Source organism: Tachypleus tridentatus, unplaced genomic scaffold, assembly GCF_004210375.1.
Source record: "Tachypleus tridentatus isolate NWPU-2018 unplaced genomic scaffold, ASM421037v1 Hic_cluster_2, whole genome shotgun sequence".
NCBI classification, from domain to species: Eukaryota; Metazoa; Arthropoda; class Merostomata; order Xiphosura; family Limulidae; genus Tachypleus; species Tachypleus tridentatus.
Window position 1 is genome coordinate 53872886 of NW_027467782.1, and position 25739 is coordinate 53898624.

Genomic DNA, 25739 nt, shown 5'->3' on the forward strand with positions numbered 1-25739 from the left:
ACAATATAAAGTTGTGTAAGACTACAATATAAATATAAAGTTGTGTAAGATTACAATATAAATATAAAGTTGTGTAAGATTACAATATAAATATAAAGTTGTGTAAGATTACAATATAAATATAAAGTTGTGTAAGACTACAATATAAATATAAAGTTTTGTAAGACTACAATATAAATATAAAGTTGTGTAAGACTACAATATAAATATAAAGTTGTGTAAGACTACTATATAAATATAAAGTTGTCTTACACTACAATATAAATATAAAGTTGTGTAAGATTACAATATAAATATAAAGTTGTGTAAGACTACAATATAAATATAAAGTTGTGTAAGACTACTATATAAATATAAAGTTGTGTAAGATTACGATATAAATATAAAGTTGTGTAAGACTACAATATAAATATAAAGTTGTGTAAGACTACTATATAAATATAAAGTTGTGTAAGACTACAATATAAATATAAAGTTGTGTAAGACTACAATATAAATATAAAGTTTTGTAAACTTACTTTATAAAGATAAAGTTGTGTAAGACTACAATATAAATATAAAGTTGTGTGAGACTACAATATAAATATAAAGTTGTGTAAGACTACAATATAAATATAAAGTTTTGTAAGACTACTATATAAATATAAAGTTTTGTGAGACTACAATATAAATATAAAGTTGTATAAGACTACAATATAAATATAAAGTTGTGTAAGATTACAATATAAATATAAAGTTCTGTAAGACTACTATATAAATATAAAGTTGTGTAAGACTACAATATAAATATAAAGTTGTGTAAGACTACTATATAAATATAAAGTTGTGTAAGACTACAATATAAATATAAAGTTGTGTAAGACTACAATATAAGTATAAAGTTGTGTAAGACTACAATATAAATATAAAGTTGTGTAAGACTACAATATAAATATAAAGTTTTGTAACAGTACTATATAAATACAAAGTTTTGTAACACTACTATATGAATACAAAGTTTTGTAACACTATTATGCCTACCTTACTTAAGAAACTACAGAAATCTGACGATAGTGTAACCTGATATAATGAATAGTCTAGATCACATACAATATTAAAACTATCAATAAACAGATAGGAGTTAAAGATTTACTTAACCTGATATAATGAATAGTCTAGATAACATACAATATTAAAACTATAAATAAACAGATAGGAGTTAAAGATTTACTTAACCTGATATAATGAATAGTCTAGATCACATACAATATTAAAACTATCAATACACAAATAGGAGTTAAAGATTTACTTAAACTGATATAATGAATAGTCTAGATTACATACAATATTAAAACTATAAATAAACACATAGGAGTTATTGATTTATTTAACCTGATATAATGAATAGTCTAGATCACATACAATATTAAAACTGTCAACACACAGATAGGAGTTAAAGATTTACTTAACCTGATATAATGAATAGTCTAGATCACATACAATATTAAAACTCTTAATACACAGATAGGAGTTAAAGATTAATTAACCTGATATAATGAATAGTCTAGATCACATACAATATTAAAACTATCAATACACAAATAGGAGTTAAAGATTTAATTAACCTGATATAATGAATAGTCTAGATCACATACAATATTAAAACTATCAATACACAAATAGGAGTTAAAGATTTACTTAACCTGATATAATGAATAGTCTAGATCACATACAATATTAAAACTATCAATACACAGATAGGAGTTAAAGATTTACTTAACCTGATATAATGAATAGTCTAGATCACATACAATATTAAAACTATCAATACACAGATAGGAGTTAAAGATTTAATTAACCTGATATAATGAATAGTCTAGATCACATACAATATTAAAACTATCAATACACAGATAGGAGTTAAAGATTTACTTAACCTGATATAATGAATAGTCTAGATCACATACAATATTAAAACTATCAATACACAGATAGGAGTTAAAGATTTACTTAACCTGATATAATGAATAGTCTAGATCACATACAATATTAAAACTATCAATACACAGATAGGAGTTAAAGATTTAATTAACCTGATATAATGAATAGTCTAGATCACATACAATATTAAAACTATCAATACACAGATAGGAGTTAAAGATTTACTTAACCTGATATAATGAATAGTCTAGATCACATACAATATTAAAACTCTTAATACACAGATAGGAGTTAAAGATTTAATTAACCTGATATAATGAATAGTCTAGATCACATACAATATTAAAACTATCAATACACAGATAGGAGTTAAAGATTTACTTAACCTGATATAATGAATAGTCTAGATCACATACAATATTAAAACTATCAATACACAGATAGGAGATAAAGATTTACTTAACCTGATATAATGAATAGTCTAGATCACATACAATATTAAAACTATCAATACACAGATAGGAGATAAAGATTTACTTAACCTGATATAATGAATAGTCTAGATCACATACAACATTAAAACTATCAATACACAGATAGGAGTTAAAGATTTACTTAACCTGATATAATGAATAGTCTAGATCACATACAACATTAAAACTGTCAATACACAAATAGTAGTTAAAGATTTACTTAACCTGATATAATGAATAGTCTAGATCACATACAATATAAAAACTATCAATACACAGATATGAGTTAAAGATTTAATTAACCTGATATAATGAATAGTCTAGATCACATACAATATTAAAACTATCAATACACAGATAGGAGTTAAAGATTTACTTAACCTGATATAATGAATAGTCTAGATCACATACAATATTAAAACTATCAATACACAGATAGGAGTTAAAGATTTACTTAACCTGATATAATGAATAGTCTAGATCACATACAATATTAAAACTATCAATACACAGATAGGAGTTAAAGATTTAATTAACCTGATATAATGAATAGTCTAGATCACATACAATATTAAAACTATCAATACACAGATAGGAGTTAAAGATTTAATTAACCTGATATAATGAATAGTCTAGATCACATACAATATTAAAACTATCAATACACAGATAGGAGTTAAAGATTTAATTAACCTGATATAATGAATAGTCTAGATCACATACAATATTAAAACTATCAATACACAGATAGGAGTTAAAGATTAATTAACCTGATATAATGAATAGTCTAGATCACATACAATATTAAAACTATCAATACACAGATAGGAGTTAAAGATTTAATTAACCTGATATAATGAATAGTCTAGATCACATACAATATTAAAACTATCAATACACAAATAGGAGTTAAAGATTTACTTAACCTGATATAATGAATAGTCTAGATCACATACAATATTAAAACTATCAATACACAGATAGGAGTTAAAGATTTACTTAACCTGATATAATGAATAGTCTAGATCACATACAATATTAAAACTATCAATACACAGATAGGAGTTAAAGATTTAATTAACCTGATATAATGAATAGTCTAGATCACATACAATATTAAAACTATCAATACACAAATAGGAGTTAAAGATTAATTAACCTGATATAATGAATAGTCTAGATCACATACAACATTAAAACTATCAATACACAGATAGGAGTTAAAGATTTAATTAACCTGATATAATGAATAGTCTAGATCACATACAATATTAAAACTATCAATACACAGATAGGAGTTAAAGATTTACTTAACCTGATATAATGAATAGTCTAGATCACATACAATATTAAAACTATCAATACACAGATAGGAGTTAAAGATTTAATTAACCTGATATAATGAATAGTCTAGATCACATACAATATTAAAACTATCAATACACAGATAGGAGTTAAAGATTTACTTAACCTGATATAATGAATAGTCTAGATCACATACAATATTAAAACTATCAATACACAGATAGGAGATAAAGATTTAATTAACCTGATATAATGAATAGTCTAGATCACATACAATATTAAAACTATCAATACACAGATAGGAGTTAAAGATTTAATTAACCTGATATAATGAATAGTCTAGATCACATACAATATTAAAACTATCAATACACAGATAGGAGTTAAAGATTTAATTAACCTGATATAATGAATAGTCTAGATCACATACAATATTAAAACTATCAATACACAGATAGGAGTTAAAGATTTAATTAACCTGATATAATGAATAGTCTAGATCACATACAATATTAAAACTATCAATACACAGATAGGAGTTAAAGATTTAATTAACCTGATATAATGAATAGTCTAGATCACATACAATATTAAAACTATCAATACACAGATAGGAGTTAAAGATTTACTTAACCTGATATAATGAATAGTCTAGATCACATACAATATTAAAACTATCAATACACAGATAGGAGTTAAAGATTTACTTAACCTGATATAATGAATAGTCTAGATCACATACAATATTAAAACTATCAATACACAGATAGGAGTTAAAGATTTAATTAACCTGATATAATGAATAGTCTAGATCACATACAATATTAAAACTATCAATACACAGATAGGAGTTAAAGATTTAATTAACCTGATATAATGAATAGTCTAGATCACATACAATATTAAAACTATCAATACACAGATAGGAGTTAAAGATTTACTTAACCTGATATAATGAATAGTCTAGATCACATACAATATTAAAACTATCAATACACAGATAGGAGTTAAAGATTTAATTAACCTGATATAATGAATAGTCTAGATCACATACAATATTAAAACTATCAATACACAGATAGGAGTTAAAGATTTACTTAACCTGATATAATGAATAGTCTAGATCACATACAATATTAAAACTATCAATACACAGATAGGAGTTAAAGATTTACTTAACCTGATATAATGAATAGTCTAGATCACATACAATATTAAAACTATCAATACACAGATAGGAGTTAAAGATTTACTTAACCTGATATAATGAATAGTCTAGATCACATACAATATTAAAACTATCAATACACAGATAGGAGTTAAAGATTTAATTAACCTGATATAATGAATAGTCTAGATCACATACAATATTAAAACTATCAATACACAGATAGGAGTTAAAGATTTAATTAACCTGATATAATGAATAGTCTAGATCACATACAATATTAAAACTATCAATACACAGATAGGAGTTAAAGATTTAATTAACCTGATATAATGAATAGTCTAGATCACATACAATATTAAAACTATCAATACACAGATAGGAGTTAAAGATTTACTTAACCTGATATAATGAATAGTCTAGATCACATACAATATTAAAACTATCAATACACAGATAGGAGTTAAAGATTTAATTAACCTGATATAATGAATAGTCTAGATCACATACAATATTAAAACTATCAATACACAGATAGGAGTTAAAGATTTAATTAACCTGATATAATGAATAGTCTAGATCACATACAATATTAAAACTATCAATACACAGATAGGAGTTAAAGATTTAATTAACCTGATATAATGAATAGTCTAGATCACATACAATATTAAAACTATCAATACACAGATAGGAGTTAAAGATTTACTTAACCTGATATAATGAATAGTCTAGATCACATACAATATTAAAACTATCAATACACAGATAGGAGTTAAAGATTTACTTAACCTGATATAATGAATAGTCTAGATCACATACAATATTAAAACTATCAATACACAGATAGGAGTTAAAGATTTACTTAACCTGATATAATGAATAGTCTAGATCACATACAATATTAAAACTATCAATACACAGATAGGAGTTAAAGATTTACTTAACCTGATATAATGAATAGTCTAGATCACATACAATATTAAAACTATCAATACACAGATAGGAGTTAAAGATTTACTTAACCTGATATAATGAATAGTCTAGATCACATACAATATTAAAACTATCAATACACAGATAGGAGTTAAAGATTTAATTAACCTGATATAATGAATAGTCTAGATCACATACAATATTAAAACTATCAATACACAGATAGGAGTTAAAGATTTACTTAACCTGATATAATGAATAGTCTAGATCACATACAATATTAAAACTATCAATACACAGATAGGAGTTAAAGATTTACTTAACCTGATATAATGAATAGTCTAGATCACATACAATATTAAAACTATCAATACACAGATAGGAGTTAAAGATTTAATTAACCTGATATAATGAATAGTCTAGATCACATACAATATTAAAACTATCAATACACAGATAGGAGTTAAAGATTTAATTAACCTGATATAATGAATAGTCTAGATCACATACAATATTAAAACTATCAATACACAGATAGGAGTTAAAGATTTAATTAACCTGATATAATGAATAGTCTAGATCACATACAATATTAAAACTATCAATACACAGATAGGAGTTAAAGATTTAATTAACCTGATATAATGAATAGTCTAGATCACATACAATATTAAAACTATCAATACACAGATAGGAGTTAAAGATTTACTTAACCTGATATAATGAATAGTCTAGATCACATACAATATTAAAACTATCAATACACAGATAGGAGTTAAAGATTTACTTAACCTGATATAATGAATAGTCTAGATCACATACAATATTAAAACTATCAATACACAGATAGGAGTTAAAGATTTACTTAACCTGATATAATGAATAGTCTAGATCACATACAATATTAAAACTATCAATACACAGATAGGAGTTAAAGATTTAATTAACCTGATATAATGAATAGTCTAGATCACATACAATATTAAAACTATCAATACACAGATAGGAGTTAAAGATTAATTAACCTGATATAATGAATAGTCTAGATCACATACAATATTAAAACTATCAATACACAGATAGGAGTTAAAGATTTACTTAACCTGATATAATGAATAGTCTAGATCACATACAACATTAAAACTATCAATACACAGATAGGAGTTAAAGATTTAATTAACCTGATATAATGAATAGTCTAGATCACATACAATATTAAAACTATCAATACACAGATAGGAGATAAAAATTTTTTAACCTGATATAATGAATAGTCTAGATCACATACAACATTAAAACTATCAATACACAGATAGGAGTTAAAGATTTACTTAACCTGATATAATGAATAGTCTACATCACATACAATATTAAAACTATCAATACACAGATAGGAGATAAAGATTTACTTAACCTGATATAATGAATAGTCTAGATCACATACAATATTAAAACTATCAATACACAGATAGGAGTTAAAGATTTAATTAACCTGATATAATGAATAGTCTAGATCACATACAATATTAAAACTCTTAATACACAGATAGGAGTTAAAGATTTAATTAACCTGATATAATGAATAGTCTAGATCACATACAATATTAAAACTATCAATACACAGATAGGAGTTAAAGATTAATTAACCTGATATAATGAATAGTCTAGATCACATACAATATTAAAACTATCAATACACAGATAGGAGTTAAAGATTTAATTAACCTGATATAATGAATAGTCTAGATCACATACAATATTAAAACTATCAATACACAGATAGGAGTTAAAGATTTAATTAACCTGATATAATGAATAGTCTAGATCACATACAATATTAAAACTATCAATACACAGATAGGAGTTAAAGATTTAATTAACCTGATATAATGAATAGTCTAGATCACATACAATATTAAAACTATCAATACACAGATAGGAGTTAAAGATTTACTTAACCTGATATAATGAATAGTCTAGATCACATACAATATTAAAACTATCAATACACAGATAGGAGATAAAGATTTACTTAACCTGATATAATGAATAGTCTAGATCACATACAATATTAAAACTATCAATACACAGATAGGAGTTAAAGATTTACTTAACCTGATATAATGAATAGTCTAGATCACATACAATATTAAAACTATCAATACACAGATAGGAGTTAAAGATTTACTTAACCTGATATAATGAATAGTCTAGATCACATACAATATTAAAACTATCAATACACAGATAGGAGTTAAAGATTTAATTAACCTGATATAATGAATAGTCTAGATCACATACAATATTAAAACTATCAATACACAGATAGGAGTTAAAGATTTAATTAACCTGATATAATGAATAGTCTAGATCACATACAACATTAAAACTATCAATACACAGATAGGAGTTAAAGATTTACTTAACCTGATATAATGAATAGTCTAGATCACATACAATATTAAAACTATCAATACACAGATAGGAGTTAAAGATTTAATTAACCTGATATAATGAATAGTCTAGATCACATACAATATTAAAACTATCAATACACAGATAGGAGTTAAAGATTTAATTAACCTGATATAATGAATAGTCTAGATCACATACAATATTAAAACTATCAATACACAGATAGGAGTTAAAGATTTAATTAACCTGATATAATGAATAGTCTAGATCACATACAATATTAAAACTATCAATACACAGATAGGAGATAAAGATTTAATTAACCTGATATAATGAATAGTCTAGATCACATACAATATTAAAACTATCAATACACAGATAGGAGTTAAAGATTTAATTAACCTGATATAATGAATAGTCTAGATCACATACAATATTAAAACTATCAATACACAGATAGGAGTTAAAGATTTAATTAACCTGATATAATGAATAGTCTAGATCACATACAATATTAAAACTATCAATACACAGATAGGAGTTAAAGATTTAATTAACCTGATATAATGAATAGTCTAGATCACATACAATATTAAAACTATCAATACACAGATAGGAGTTAAAGATTTAATTAACCTGATATAATGAATAGTCTAGATCACATACAATATTAAAACTATCAATACACAGATAGGAGTTAAAGATTTAATTAACCTGATATAATGAATAGTCTAGATCACATACAATATTAAAACTATCAATACACAGATAGGAGTTAAAGATTTAATTAACCTGATATAATGAATAGTCTAGATCACATACAATATTAAAACTATCAATACACAGATAGGAGTTAAAGATTTAATTAACCTGATATAATGAATAGTCTAGATCACATACAATATTAAAACTATCAATACACAGATAGGAGTTAAAGATTTAATTAACCTGATATAATGAATAGTCTAGATCACATACAATATTAAAACTATCAATACACAGATAGGAGTTAAAGATTTACTTAACCTGATATAATGAATAGTCTAGATCACATACAATATTAAAACTATCAATACACAGATAGGAGTTAAAGATTTAATTAACCTGATATAATGAATAGTCTAGATCACATACAATATTAAAACTATCAATACACAGATAGGAGTTAAAGATTTAATTAACCTGATATAATGAATAGTCTAGATCACATACAATATTAAAACTATCAATACACAGATAGGAGTTAAAGATTAATTAACCTGATATAATGAATAGTCTAGATCACATACAATATTAAAACTATCAATACACAGATAGGAGATAAAGATTTACTTAACCTGATATAATGAATAGTCTAGATCACATACAATATTAAAACTATCAATACACAGATAGGAGTTAAAGATTTAATTAACCTGATATAATGAATAGTCTAGATCACATACAATATTAAAACTATCAATACACAGATAGGAGTTAAAGATTTAATTAACCTGATATAATGAATAGTCTAGATCACATACAACATTAAAACTATCAATACACAGATAGGAGTTAAAGATTTACTTAACCTGATATAATGAATAGTCTACATCACATACAATATTAAAACTATCAATACACAGATAGGAGTTAAAGATTTACTTAACCTGATATAATGAATAGTCTAGATCACATACAATATTAAAACTATCAATACACAGATAGGAGTTAAAGATTTAATTAACCTGATATAATGAATAGTCTAGATCACATACAATATTAAAACTATCAATACACAGATAGGAGTTAAAGATTTACTTAACCTGATATAATGAATAGTCTAGATCACATACAATATTAAAACTATCAATACACAGATAGGAGTTAAAGATTTACTTAACCTGATATAATGAATAGTCTAGATCACATACAATATTAAAACTATCAATACACAGATAGGAGTTAAAGATTTAATTAACCTGATATAATGAATAGTCTAGATCACATACAATATTAAAACTATCAATACACAGATAGGAGTTAAAGATTAATTAACCTGATATAATGAATAGTCTAGATCACATACAATATTAAAACTATCAATACACAGATAGGAGTTAAAGATTTAATTAACCTGATATAATGAATAGTCTAGATCACATACAATATTAAAACTATCAATACACAGATAGGAGTTAAAGATTTAATTAACCTGATATAATGAATAGTCTAGATCACATACAATATTAAAACTATCAATACACAGATAGGAGTTAAAGATTTAATTAACCTGATATAATGAATAGTCTAGATCACATACAATATTAAAACTATCAATACACAGATAGGAGTTAAAGATTTACTTAACCTGATATAATGAATAGTCTAGATCACATACAATATTAAAACTATCAATACACAGATAGGAGTTAAAGATTTACTTAACCTGATATAATGAATAGTCTAGATCACATACAATATTAAAACTATCAATACACAGATAGGAGTTAAAGATTTAATTAACCTGATATAATGAATAGTCTAGATCACATACAATATTAAAACTATCAATACACAGATAGGAGTTAAAGATTTACTTAACCTGATATAATGAATAGTCTAGATCACATACAATATTAAAACTATCAATACACAGATAGGAGTTAAAGATTTAATTAACCTGATATAATGAATAGTCTAGATCACATACAATATTAAAACTATCAATACACAGATAGGAGTTAAAGATTTAATTAACCTGATATAATGAATAGTCTAGATCACATACAATATTAAAACTATCAATACACAGATAGGAGTTAAAGATTTATTAACCTGATATAATGAATAGTCTAGATCACATACAATATTAAAACTATCAATACACAGATAGGAGTTAAAGATTTAATTAACCTGATATAATGAATAGTCTAGATCACATACAATATTAAAACTATCAATACACAGATAGGAGTTAAAGATTTAATTAACCTGATATAATGAATAGTCTAGATCACATACAATATTAAAACTATCAATACACAGATAGGAGTTAAAGATTTAATTAACCTGATATAATGAATAGTCTAGATCACATACAATATTAAAACTATCAATACACAGATAGGAGTTAAAGATTTACTTAACCTGATATAATGAATAGTCTAGATCACATACAATATTAAAACTATCAATACACAGATAGGAGTTAAAGATTTAATTAACCTGATATAATGAATAGTCTAGATCACATACAATATTAAAACTATCAATACACAGATAGGAGTTAAAGATTTAATTAACCTGATATAATGAATAGTCTAGATCACATACAATATTAAAACTATCAATACACAGATAGGAGTTAAAGATTTACTTAACCTGATATAATGAATAGTCTAGATCACATACAATATTAAAACTATCAATACACAGATAGGAGTTAAAGATTTACTTAACCTGATATAATGAATAGTCTAGATCACATACAATATTAAAACTATCAATACACAGATAGGAGTTAAAGATTTACTTAACCTGATATAATGAATAGTCTAGATCACATACAATATTAAAACTATCAATACACAGATAGGAGTTAAAGATTTACTTAACCTGATATAATGAATAGTCTAGATCACATACAATATTAAAACTATCAATACACAGATAGGAGTTAAAGATTTAATTAACCTGATATAATGAATAGTCTAGATCACATACAATATTAAAACTATCAATACACAGATAGGAGTTAAAGATTTAATTAACCTGATATAATGAATAGTCTAGATCACATACAATATTAAAACTATCAATACACAGATAGGAGTTAAAGATTTACTTAACCTGATATAATGAATAGTCTAGATCACATACAATATTAAAACTATCAATACACAGATAGGAGTTAAAGATTTACTTAACCTGATATAATGAATAGTCTAGATCACATACAATATTAAAACTATCAATACACAGATAGGAGTTAAAGATTTAATTAACCTGATATAATGAATAGTCTAGATCACATACAATATTAAAACTATCAATACACAGATAGGAGTTAAAGATTAATTAACCTGATATAATGAATAGTCTAGATCACATACAATATTAAAACTATCAATACACAGATAGGAGATAAAGATTAATTAACCTGATATAATGAATAGTCTAGATCACATACAATATTAAAACTATCAATACACAGATAGGAGTTAAAGATTTAATTAACCTGATATAATGAATAGTCTAGATCACATACAATATTAAAACTATCAATACACAGATAGGAGTTAAAGATTTAATTAACCTGATATAATGAATAGTCTAGATCACATACAATATTAAAACTATCAATACACAGATAGGAGTTAAAGATTAATTAACCTGATATAATGAATAGTCTAGATCACATACAATATTAAAACTATCAATACACAGATAGGAGTTAAAGATTTAATTAACCTGATATAATGAATAGTCTAGATCACATACAATATTAAAACTATCAATACACAGATAGGAGTTAAAGATTTAATTAACCTGATATAATGAATAGTCTAGATCACATACAATATTAAAACTATCAATACACAGATAGGAGTTAAAGATTTACTTAACCTGATATAATGAATAGTCTAGATCACATACAATATTAAAACTATCAATACACAGATAGGAGTTAAAGATTTACTTAACCTGATATAATGAATAGTCTAGATCACATACAATATTAAAACTATCAATACACAGATAGGAGTTAAAGATTTACTTAACCTGATATAATGAATAGTCTAGATCACATACAATATTAAAACTATCAATACACAGATAGGAGTTAAAGATTTAATTAACCTGATATAATGAATAGTCTAGATCACATACAATATTAAAACTATCAATACACAGATAGGAGTTAAAGATTTAATTAACCTGATATAATGAATAGTCTAGATCACATACAATATTAAAACTATCAATACACAGATAGGAGTTAAAGATTAATTAACCTGATATAATGAATAGTCTAGATCACATACAATATTAAAACTATCAATACACAGATAGGAGTTAAAGATTTAATTAACCTGATATAATGAATAGTCTAGATCACATACAATATTAAAACTATCAATACACAGATAGGAGTTAAAGATTTAATTAACCTGATATAATGAATAGTCTAGATCACATACAATATTAAAACTATCAATACACAGATAGGAGTTAAAGATTAATTAACCTGATATAATGAATAGTCTAGATCACATACAATATTAAAACTATCAATACACAGATAGGAGTTAAAGATTTAATTAACCTGATATAATGAATAGTCTAGATCACATACAATATTAAAACTATCAATACACAGATAGGAGTTAAAGATTTACTTAACCTGATATAATGAATAGTCTAGATCACATACAATATTAAAACTATCAATACACAGATAGGAGTTAAAGATTTACTTAACCTGATATAATGAATAGTCTAGATCACATACAATATTAAAACTATCAATACACAGATAGGAGTTAAAGATTTAATTAACCTGATATAATGAATAGTCTAGATCACATACAATATTAAAACTATCAATACACAGATAGGAGTTAAAGATTTAATTAACCTGATATAATGAATAGTCTAGATCACATACAATATTAAAACTATCAATACACAGATAGGAGTTAAAGATTTAATTAACCTGATATAATGAATAGTCTAGATCACATACAATATTAAAACTATCAATACACAGATAGGAGTTAAAGATTTAATTAACCTGATATAATGAATAGTCTAGATCACATACAATATTAAAACTATCAATACACAGATAGGAGTTAAAGATTTAATTAACCTGATATAATGAATAGTCTAGATCACATACAATATTAAAACTATCAATACACAGATAGGAGTTAAAGATTTAATTAACCTGATATAATGAATAGTCTAGATCACATACAATATTAAAACTATCAATACACAGATAGGAGTTAAAGATTTACTTAACCTGATATAATGAATAGTCTAGATCACATACAATATTAAAACTATCAATACACAGATAGGAGTTAAAGATTTACTTAACCTGATATAATGAATAGTCTAGATCACATACAATATTAAAACTATCAATACACAGATAGGAGTTAAAGATTTACTTAACCTGATATAATGAATAGTCTAGATCACATACAATATTAAAACTATCAATACACAGATAGGAGTTAAAGATTTAATTAACCTGATATAATGAATAGTCTAGATCACATACAATATTAAAACTATCAATACACAGATAGGAGTTAAAGATTTAATTAACCTGATATAATGAATAGTCTAGATCACATACAATATTAAAACTATCAATACACAGATAGGAGTTAAAGATTTAATTAACCTGATATAATGAATAGTCTAGATCACATACAATATTAAAACTATCAATACACAGATAGGAGTTAAAGATTTAATTAACCTGATATAATGAATAGTCTAGATCACATACAATATTAAAACTATCAATACACAGATAGGAGTTAAAGATTTAATTAACCTGATATAATGAATAGTCTAGATCACATACAATATTAAAACTATCAATACACAGATAGGAGTTAAAGATTTAATTAACCTGATATAATGAATAGTCTAGATCACATACAATATTAAAACTATCAATACACAGATAGGAGTTAAAGATTTAATTAACCTGATATAATGAATAGTCTAGATCACATACAATATTAAAACTATCAATACACAGATAGGAGTTAAAGATTAATTAACCTGATATAATGAATAGTCTAGATCACATACAATATTAAAACTATCAATACACAGATAGGAGTTAAAGATTTAATTAACCTGATATAATGAATAGTCTAGATCACATACAATATTAAAACTATCAATACACAGATAGGAGTTAAAGATTTACTTAACCTGATATAATGAATAGTCTAGATCACATACAATATTAAAACTATCAATACACAGATAGGAGTTAAAGATTTAATTAACCTGATATAATGAATAGTCTAGATCACATACAATATTAAAACTATCAATACACAGATAGGAGTTAAAGATTTACTTAACCTGATATAATGAATAGTCTAGATCACATACAATATTAAAACTATCAATACACAGATAGGAGTTAAAGATTTACTTAACCTGATATAATGAATAGTCTAGATCACATACAATATTAAAACTATCAATACACAGATAGGAGTTAAAGATTTAATTAACCTGATATAATGAATAGTCTAGATCACATACAATATTAAAACTATCAATACACAGATAGGAGTTAAAGATTTACTTAACCTGATATAATGAATAGTCTAGATCACATACAATATTAAAACTATCAATACACAGATAGGAGTTAAAGATTTACTTAACCTGATATAATGAATAGTCTAGATCACATACAATATTAAAACTATCAATACACAGATAGGAGTTAAAGATTTACTTAACCTGATATAATGAATAGTCTAGATCACATACAATATTAAAACTATCAATACACAGATAGGAGTTAAAGATTTAATTAACCTGATATAATGAATAGTCTAGATCACATACAATATTAAAACTATCAATACACAGATAGGAGTTAAAGATTTAATTAACCTGATATAATGAATAGTCTAGATCACATACAATATTAAAACTATCAATACACAGATAGGAGTTAAAGATTAATTAACCTGATATAATGAATAGTCTAGATCACATACAATATTAAAACTATCAATACACAGATAGGAGTTAAAGATTTAATTAACCTGATATAATGAATAGTCTAGATCACATACAATATTAAAACTATCAATACACAGATAGGAGTTAAAGATTAATTAACCTGATATAATGAATAGTCTAGATCACATACAATATTAAAACTATCAATACACAGATAGGAGTTAAAGATTTAATTAACCTGATATAATGAATAGTCTAGATCACATACAATATTAAAACTATCAATACACAGATAGGAGTTAAAGATTTAATTAACCTGATATAATGAATAGTCTAGATCACATACAATATTAAAACTATCAATACACAGATAGGAGTTAAAGATTTAATTAACCTGATATAATGAATAGTCTAGATCACATACAATATTAAAACTATCAATACACAGATAGGAGTTAAAGATTTACTTAACCTGATATAATGAATAGTCTAGATCACATACAATATTAAAACTATCAATACACAGATAGGAGTTAAAGATTTACTTAACCTGATATAATGAATAGTCTAGATCACATACAATATTAAAACTATCAATACACAGATAGGAGTTAAAGATTTACTTAACCTGATATAATGAATAGTCTAGATCACATACAATATTAAAACTATCAATACACAGATAGGAGTTAAAGATTTAATTAACCTGATATAATGAATAGTCTAGATCACATACAATATTAAAACTATCAATACACAGATAGGAGTTAAAGATTTAATTAACCTGATATAATGAATAGTCTAGATCACATACAATATTAAAACTATCAATACACAGATAGGAGTTAAAGATTTACTTAACCTGATATAATGAATAGTCTAGATCACATACAATATTAAAACTATCAATACACAGATAGGAGTTAAAGATTTACTTAACCTGATATAATGAATAGTCTAGATCACATACAATATTAAAACTATCAATACACAGATAGGAGTTAAAGATTTAATTAACCTGATATAATGAATAGTCTAGATCACATACAATATTAAAACTATCAATACACAGATAGGAGTTAAAGATTAATTAACCTGATATAATGAATAGTCTAGATCACATACAATATTAAAACTATCAATACACAGATAGGAGTTAAAGATTAATTAACCTGATATAATGAATAGTCTAGATCACATACAATATTAAAACTATCAATACACAGATAGGAGTTAAAGATTTAATTAACCTGATATAATGAATAGTCTAGATCACATACAATATTAAAACTATCAATACACAGATAGGAGTTAAAGATTTAATTAACCTGATATAATGAATAGTCTAGATCACATACAATATTAAAACTATCAATACACAGATAGGAGTTAAAGATTTAATTAACCTGATATAATGAATAGTCTAGATCACATACAATATTAAAACTATCAATACACAGATAGGAGTTAAAGATTTACTTAACCTGATATAATGAATAGTCTAGATCACATACAATATTAAAACTATCAATACACAGATAGGAGTTAAAGATTTACTTAACCTGATATAATGAATAGTCTAGATCACATACAATATTAAAACTATCAATACACAGATAGGAGTTAAAGATTTACTTAACCTGATATAATGAATAGTCTAGATCACATACAATATTAAAACTATCAATACACAGATAGGAGTTAAAGATTTAATTAACCTGATATAATGAATAGTCTAGATCACATACAATATTAAAACTATCAATACACAGATAGGAGTTAAAGATTTAATTAACCTGATATAATGAATAGTCTAGATCACATACAATATTAAAACTATCAATACACAGATAGGAGTTAAAGATTTAATTAACCTGATATAATGAATAGTCTAGATCACATACAATATTAAAACTATCAATACACAGATAGGAGTTAAAGATTTAATTAACCTGATATAATGAATAGTCTAGATCACATACAATATTAAAACTATCAATACACAGATAGGAGTTAAAGATTTACTTAACCTGATATAATGAATAGTCTAGATCACATACAATATTAAAACTATCAATACACAGATAGGAGTTAAAGATTTACTTAACCTGATATAATGAATAGTCTAGATCACATACAATATTAAAACTATCAATACACAGATAGGAGTTAAAGATTTAATTAACCTGATATAATGAATAGTCTAGATCACATACAATATTAAAACTATCAATACACAGATAGGAGTTAAAGATTTAATTAACCTGATATAATGAATAGTCTAGATCACATACAATATTAAAACTATCAATACACAGATAGGAGTTAAAGATTTAATTAACCTGATATAATGAATAGTCTAGATCACATACAATATTAAAACTATCAATACACAGATAGGAGTTAAAGATTTAATTAACCTGATATAATGAATAGTCTAGATCACATACAATATTAAAACTATCAATACACAGATAGGAGTTAAAGATTTAATTAACCTGATATAATGAATAGTCTAGATCACATACAATATTAAAACTATCAATACACAGATAGGAGTTAAAGATTTAATTAACCTGATATAATGAATAGTCTAGATCACATACAATATTAAAACTATCAATACACAGATAGGAGTTAAAGATTTAATTAACCTGATATAATGAATAGTCTAGATCACATACAATATTAAAACTATCAATACACAGATAGGAGTTAAAGATTTACTTAACCTGATATAATGAATAGTCTAGATCACATACAATATTAAAACTATCAATACACAGATAGGAGTTAAAGATTTACTTAACCTGATATAATGAATAGTCTAGATCACATACAATATTAAAACTATCAATACACAGATAGGAGTTAAAGATTTACTTAACCTGATATAATGAATAGTCTAGATCACATACAATATTAAAACTATCAATACACAGATAGGAGTTAAAGATTTACTTAACCTGATATAATGAATAGTCTAGATCACATACAATATTAAAACTATCAATACACAGATAGGAGTTAAAGATTTACTTAACCTGATATAATGAATAGTCTAGATCACATACAATATTAAAACTATCAATACACAGATAGGAGTTAAAGATTTAATTAACCTGATATAATGAATAGTCTAGATCACATACAATATTAAAACTATCAATACACAGATAGGAGTTAAAGATTTAATTAACCTGATATAATGAATAGTCTAGATCACATACAATATTAAAACTATCAATACACAGATAGGAGTTAAAGATTTAATTAACCTGATATAATGAATAGTCTAGATCACATACAATATTAAAACTATCAATACACAGATAGGAGTTAAAGATTTAATTAACCTGATATAATGAATAGTCTAGATCACATACAATATTAAAACTATCAATACACAGATAGGAGTTAAAGATTTAATTAACCTGATATAATGAATAGTCTAGATCACATACAATATTAAAACTATCAATACACAGATAGGAGTTAAAGATTTAATTAACCTGATATAATGAATAGTCTAGATCACATACAATATTAAAACTATCAATACACAGATAGGAGTTAAAGATTTACTTAACCTGATATAATGAATAGTCTAGATCACATACAATATTAAAACTATCAATACACAGATAGGAGTTAAAGATTTAATTAACCTGATATAATGAATAGTCTAGATCACATACAATATTAAAACTATCAATACACAGATAGGAGTTAAAGATTTAATTAACCTGATATAATGAATAGTCTAGATCACATACAATATTAAAACTATCAATACACAGATAGGAGTTAAAGATTTAATTAACCTGATATAATGAATAGTCTAGATCACATACAATATTAAAACTATCAATACACAGATAGGAGTTAAAGATTAATTAACCTGATATAATGAATAGTCTAGATCACATACAATATTAAAACTATCAATACACAGATAGGAGTTAAAGATTTAATTAACCTGATATAATGAATAGTCTAGATCACATACAATATTAAAACTATCAATACACAGATAGGAGTTAAAGATTTAATTAACCTGATATAATGAATAGTCTAGATCACATACAATATTAAAACTATCAATACACAGATAGGAGTTAAAGATTTAATTAACCTGATATAATGAATAGTCTAGATCACATACAATATTAAAACTATCAATACACAGATAGGAGTTAAAGATTTACTTAACCTGATATAATGAATAGTCTAGATCACATACAATATTAAAACTATCAATACACAGATAGGAGTTAAAGATTTACTTAACCTGATATAATGAATAGTCTAGATCACATACAATATTAAAACTATCAATACACAGATAGGAGTTAAAGATTTAATTAACCTGATATAATGAATAGTCTAGATCACATACAATATTAAAACTATCAATACACAGATAGGAGTTAAAGATTTACTTAACCTGATATAATGAATAGTCTAGATCACATACAATATTAAAACTATCAATACACAGATAGGAGTTAAAGATTTAATTAACCTGATATAATGAATAGTCTAGATCACATACAATATTAAAACTATCAATACACAGATAGGAGTTAAAGATTTAATTAACCTGATATAATGAATAGTCTAGATCACATACAATATTAAAACTATCAATACACAGATAGGAGTTAAAGATTTAATTAACCTGATATAATGAATAGTCTAGATCACATACAATATTAAAACTATCAATACACAGATAGGAGTTAAAGATTTAATTAACCTGATATAATGAATAGTCTAGATCACATACAATATTAAAACTATCAATACACAGATAGGAGTTAAAGATTTAATTAACCTGATATAATGAATAGTCTAGATCACATACAATATTAAAACTATCAATACACAGATAGGAGTTAAAGATTTAATTAACCTGATATAATGAATAGTCTAGATCACATACAATATTAAAACTATCAATACACAGATAGGAGTTAAAGATTAATTAACCTGATATAATGAATAGTCTAGATCACATACAATATTAAAACTATCAATACACAGATAGGAGTTAAAGATTTAATTAACCTGATATAATGAATAGTCTAGATCACATACAATATTAAAACTATCAATACACAGATAGGAGTTAAAGATTTAATTAACCTGATATAATGAATAGTCTAGATCACATACAATATTAAAACTATCAATACACAGATAGGAGTTAAAGATTTAATTAACCTGATATAATGAATAGTCTAGATCACATACAATATTAAAACTATCAATACACAGATAGGAGTTAAAGATTTACTTAACCTGATATAATGAATAGTCTAGATCACATACAATATTAAAACTATCAATACACAGATAGGAGTTAAAGATTTACTTAACCTGATATAATGAATAGTCTAGATCACATACAATATTAAAACTATCAATACACAGATAGGAGTTAAAGATTTACTTAACCTGATATAATGAATAGTCTAGATCACATACAATATTAAAACTATCAATACACAGATAGGAGTTAAAGATTTACTTAACCTGATATAATGAATAGTCTAGATCACATACAATATTAAAACTATCAATACACAGATAGGAGTTAAAGATTTACTTAACCTGATATAATGAATAGTCTAGATCACATACAATATTAAAACTATCAATACACAGATAGGAGTTAAAGATTTACTTAACCTGATATAATGAATAGTCTAGATCACATACAATATTAAAACTATCAATACACAGATAGGAGTTAAAGATTTAATTAACCTGATATAATGAATAGTCTAGATCACATACAATATTAAAACTATCAATACACAGATAGGAGTTAAAGATTTAATTAACCTGATATAATGAATAGTCTAGATCACATACAATATTAAAACTATCAATACACAGATAGGAGTTAAAGATTTAATTAACCTGATATAATGAATAGTCTAGATCACATACAATATTAAAACTATCAATACACAGATAGGAGTTAAAGATTTAATTAACCTGATATAATGAATAGTCTAGATCACATACAATATTAAAACTATCAATACACAGATAGGAGTTAAAGATTAATTAACCTGATATAATGAATAGTCTAGATCACATACAATATTAAAACTATCAATACACAGATAGGAGTTAAAGATTTAATTAACCTGATATAATGAATAGTCTAGATCACATACAATATTAAAACTATCAATACACAGATAGGAGTTAAAGATTTACTTAACCTGATATAATGAATAGTCTAGATCACATACAATATTAAAACTATCAATACACAGATAGGAGTTAAAGATTTACTTAACCTGATATAATGAATAGTCTAGATCACATACAATATTAAAACTATCAATACACAGATAGGAGTTAAAGATTTAATTAACCTGATATAATGAATAGTCTAGATCACATACAATATTAAAACTATCAATACACAGATAGGAGTTAAAGATTTAATTAACCTGATATAATGAATAGTCTAGATCACATACAATATTAAAACTATCAATACACAGATAGGAGTTAAAGATTTAATTAACCTGATATAATGAATAGTCTAGATCACATACAATATTAAAACTATCAATACACAGATAGGAGTTAAAGATTTACTTAACCTGATATAATGAATAGTCTAGATCACATACAATATTAAAACTATCAATACACAGATAGGAGTTAAAGATTTAATTAACCTGATATAATGAATAGTCTAGATCACATACAATATTAAAACTATCAATACACAGATAGGAGTTAAAGATTTAATTAACCTGATATAATGAATAGTCTAGATCACATACAATATTAAAACTATCAATACACAGATAGGAGTTAAAGATTTACTTAACCTGATATAATGAATAGTCTAGATCACATACAATATTAAAACTATCAATACACAGATAGGAGTTAAAGATTTAATTAACCTGATATAATGAATAGTCTAGATCACATACAATATTAAAACTATCAATACACAGATAGGAGTTAAAGATTTAATTAACCTGATATAATGAATAGTCTAGATCACATACAATATTAAAACTATCAATACACAGATAGGAGTTAAAGATTAATTAACCTGATATAATGAATAGTCTAGATCACATACAATATTAAAACTATCAATACACAGATAGGAGTTAAAGATTAATTAACCTGATATAATGAATAGTCTAGATCACATACAATATTAAAACTATCAATACACAGATAGGAGTTAAAGATTTAATTAACCTGATATAATGAATAGTCTAGATCACATACAATATTAAAACTATCAATACACAGATAGGAGTTAAAGATTTAATTAACCTGATATAATGAATAGTCTAGATCACATACAATATTAAAACTATCAATACACAGATAGGAGTTAAAGATTAATTAACCTGATATAATGAATAGTCTAGATCACATACAATATTAAAACTATCAATACACAGATAGGAGTTAAAGATTTAATTAACCTGATATAATGAATAGTCTAGATCACATACAATATTAAAACTATCAATACACAGATAGGAGTTAAAGATTTACTTAACCTGATATAATGAATAGTCTAGATCACATACAATATTAAAACTATCAATACACAGATAGGAGTTAAAGATTTACTTAACCTGATATAATGAATAGTCTAGATCACATACAATATTAAAACTATCAATACACAGATAGGAGTTAAAGATTTACTTAACCTGATATAATGAATAGTCTAGATCACATACAATATTAAAACTATCAATACACAGATAGGAGTTAAAGATTTAATTAACCTGATATAATGAATAGTCTAGATCACATACAATATTAAAACTATCAATACACAGATAGGAGTTAAAGATTAATTAACCTGATATAATGAATAGTCTAGATCACATACAATATTAAAACTATCAATACACAGATAGGAGTTAAAGATTTACTTAACCTGATATAATGAATAGTCTAGATCACATACAATATTAAAACTATCAATACACAGATAGGAGTTAAAGATTTAATTAACCTGATATAATGAATAGTCTAGATCACATACAATATTAAAACTATCAATACACAGATAGGAGTTAAAGATTTAATTAACCTGATATAATGAATAGTCTAGATCACATACAACATTAAAACTATCAATACACAGATAGGAGTTAAAGATTTACTTAACCTGATATAATGAATAGTCTAGATCACATACAATATTAAAACTATCAATACACAGATAGGAGATAAAGATTTACTTAACCTGATATAATGAATAGTCTAGATCACATACAATATTAAAACTATCAATACACAGATAGGAGTTAAAGATTTAATTAACCTGATATAATGAATAGTCTAGATCACATACAATATTAAAACTATCAATACACAGATAGGAGTTAAAGATTAATTAACCTGATATAATGAATAGTCTAGATCACATACAATATTAAAACTATCAATACACAGGTAGGAGATAAAGATTAATTAACCTGATATAATGAATAGTCTAGATCACATACAATATTAAAACTATCAATACACAGATAGGAGTTAAAGATTTAATTAACCTGATATAATGAATAGTCTAGATCACATACAATATTAAAACTATCAATACACAGATAGGAGTTAAAGATTTAATTAACCTGATATAATGAATAGTCTAGATCACATACAATATTAAAACTATCAATACACAGATAGGAGTTAAAGATTTAATTAACCTGATATAATGAATAGTCTAGATCACATACAATATTAAAACTATCAATACACAGATAGGAGTTAAAGATTTAATTAACCTGATATAATGAATAGTCTAGATCACATACAATATTAAAACTATCAATACACAGATAGGAGTTAAAGATTTAATTAACCTGATATAATGAATAGTCTAGATCACATACAATATTAAAACTATCAATACACAGATAGGAGTTAAAGATTTAATTAACCTGATATAATGAATAGTCTAGATCACATACAATATTAAAACTATCAATACACAGATAGGAGTTAAAGATTTAATTAACCTGATATAATGAATAGTCTAGATCACATACAATATTAAAACTATCAATACACAGATAGGAGTTAAAGATTTACTTAACCTGATATAATGAATAGTCTAGATCACATACAATATTAAAACTATCAATACACAGATAGGAGTTAAAGATTTACTTAACCTGATATAATGAATAGTCTAGATCACATACAATATTAAAACTATCAATACACAGATAGGAGTTAAAGATTTACTTAACCTGATATAATGAATAGTCTAGATCACATACAATATTAAAACTATCAATACACAGATAGGAGTTAAAGATTTAATTAACCTGATATAATGAATAGTCTAGATCACATACAATATTAAAACTATCAATACACAGATAGGAGTTAAAGATTAATTAACCTGATATAATGAATAGTCTAGATCACATACAATATTAAAACTATCAATACACAGATAGGAGTTAAAGATTTAATTAACCTGATATAATGAATAGTCTAGATCACATACAATATTAAAACTATCAATACACAGATAGGAGTTAAAGATTTAATTAACCTGATATAATGAATAGTCTAGATCACATACAATATTAAAACTATCAATACACAGATAGGAGTTAAAGATTTAATTAACCTGATATAATGAATAGTCTAGATCACATACAATATTAAAACTATCAATACACAGATAGGAGTTAAAGATTTAATTAACCTGATATAATGAATAGTCTAGATCACATACAATATTAAAACTATCAATACACAGATAGGAG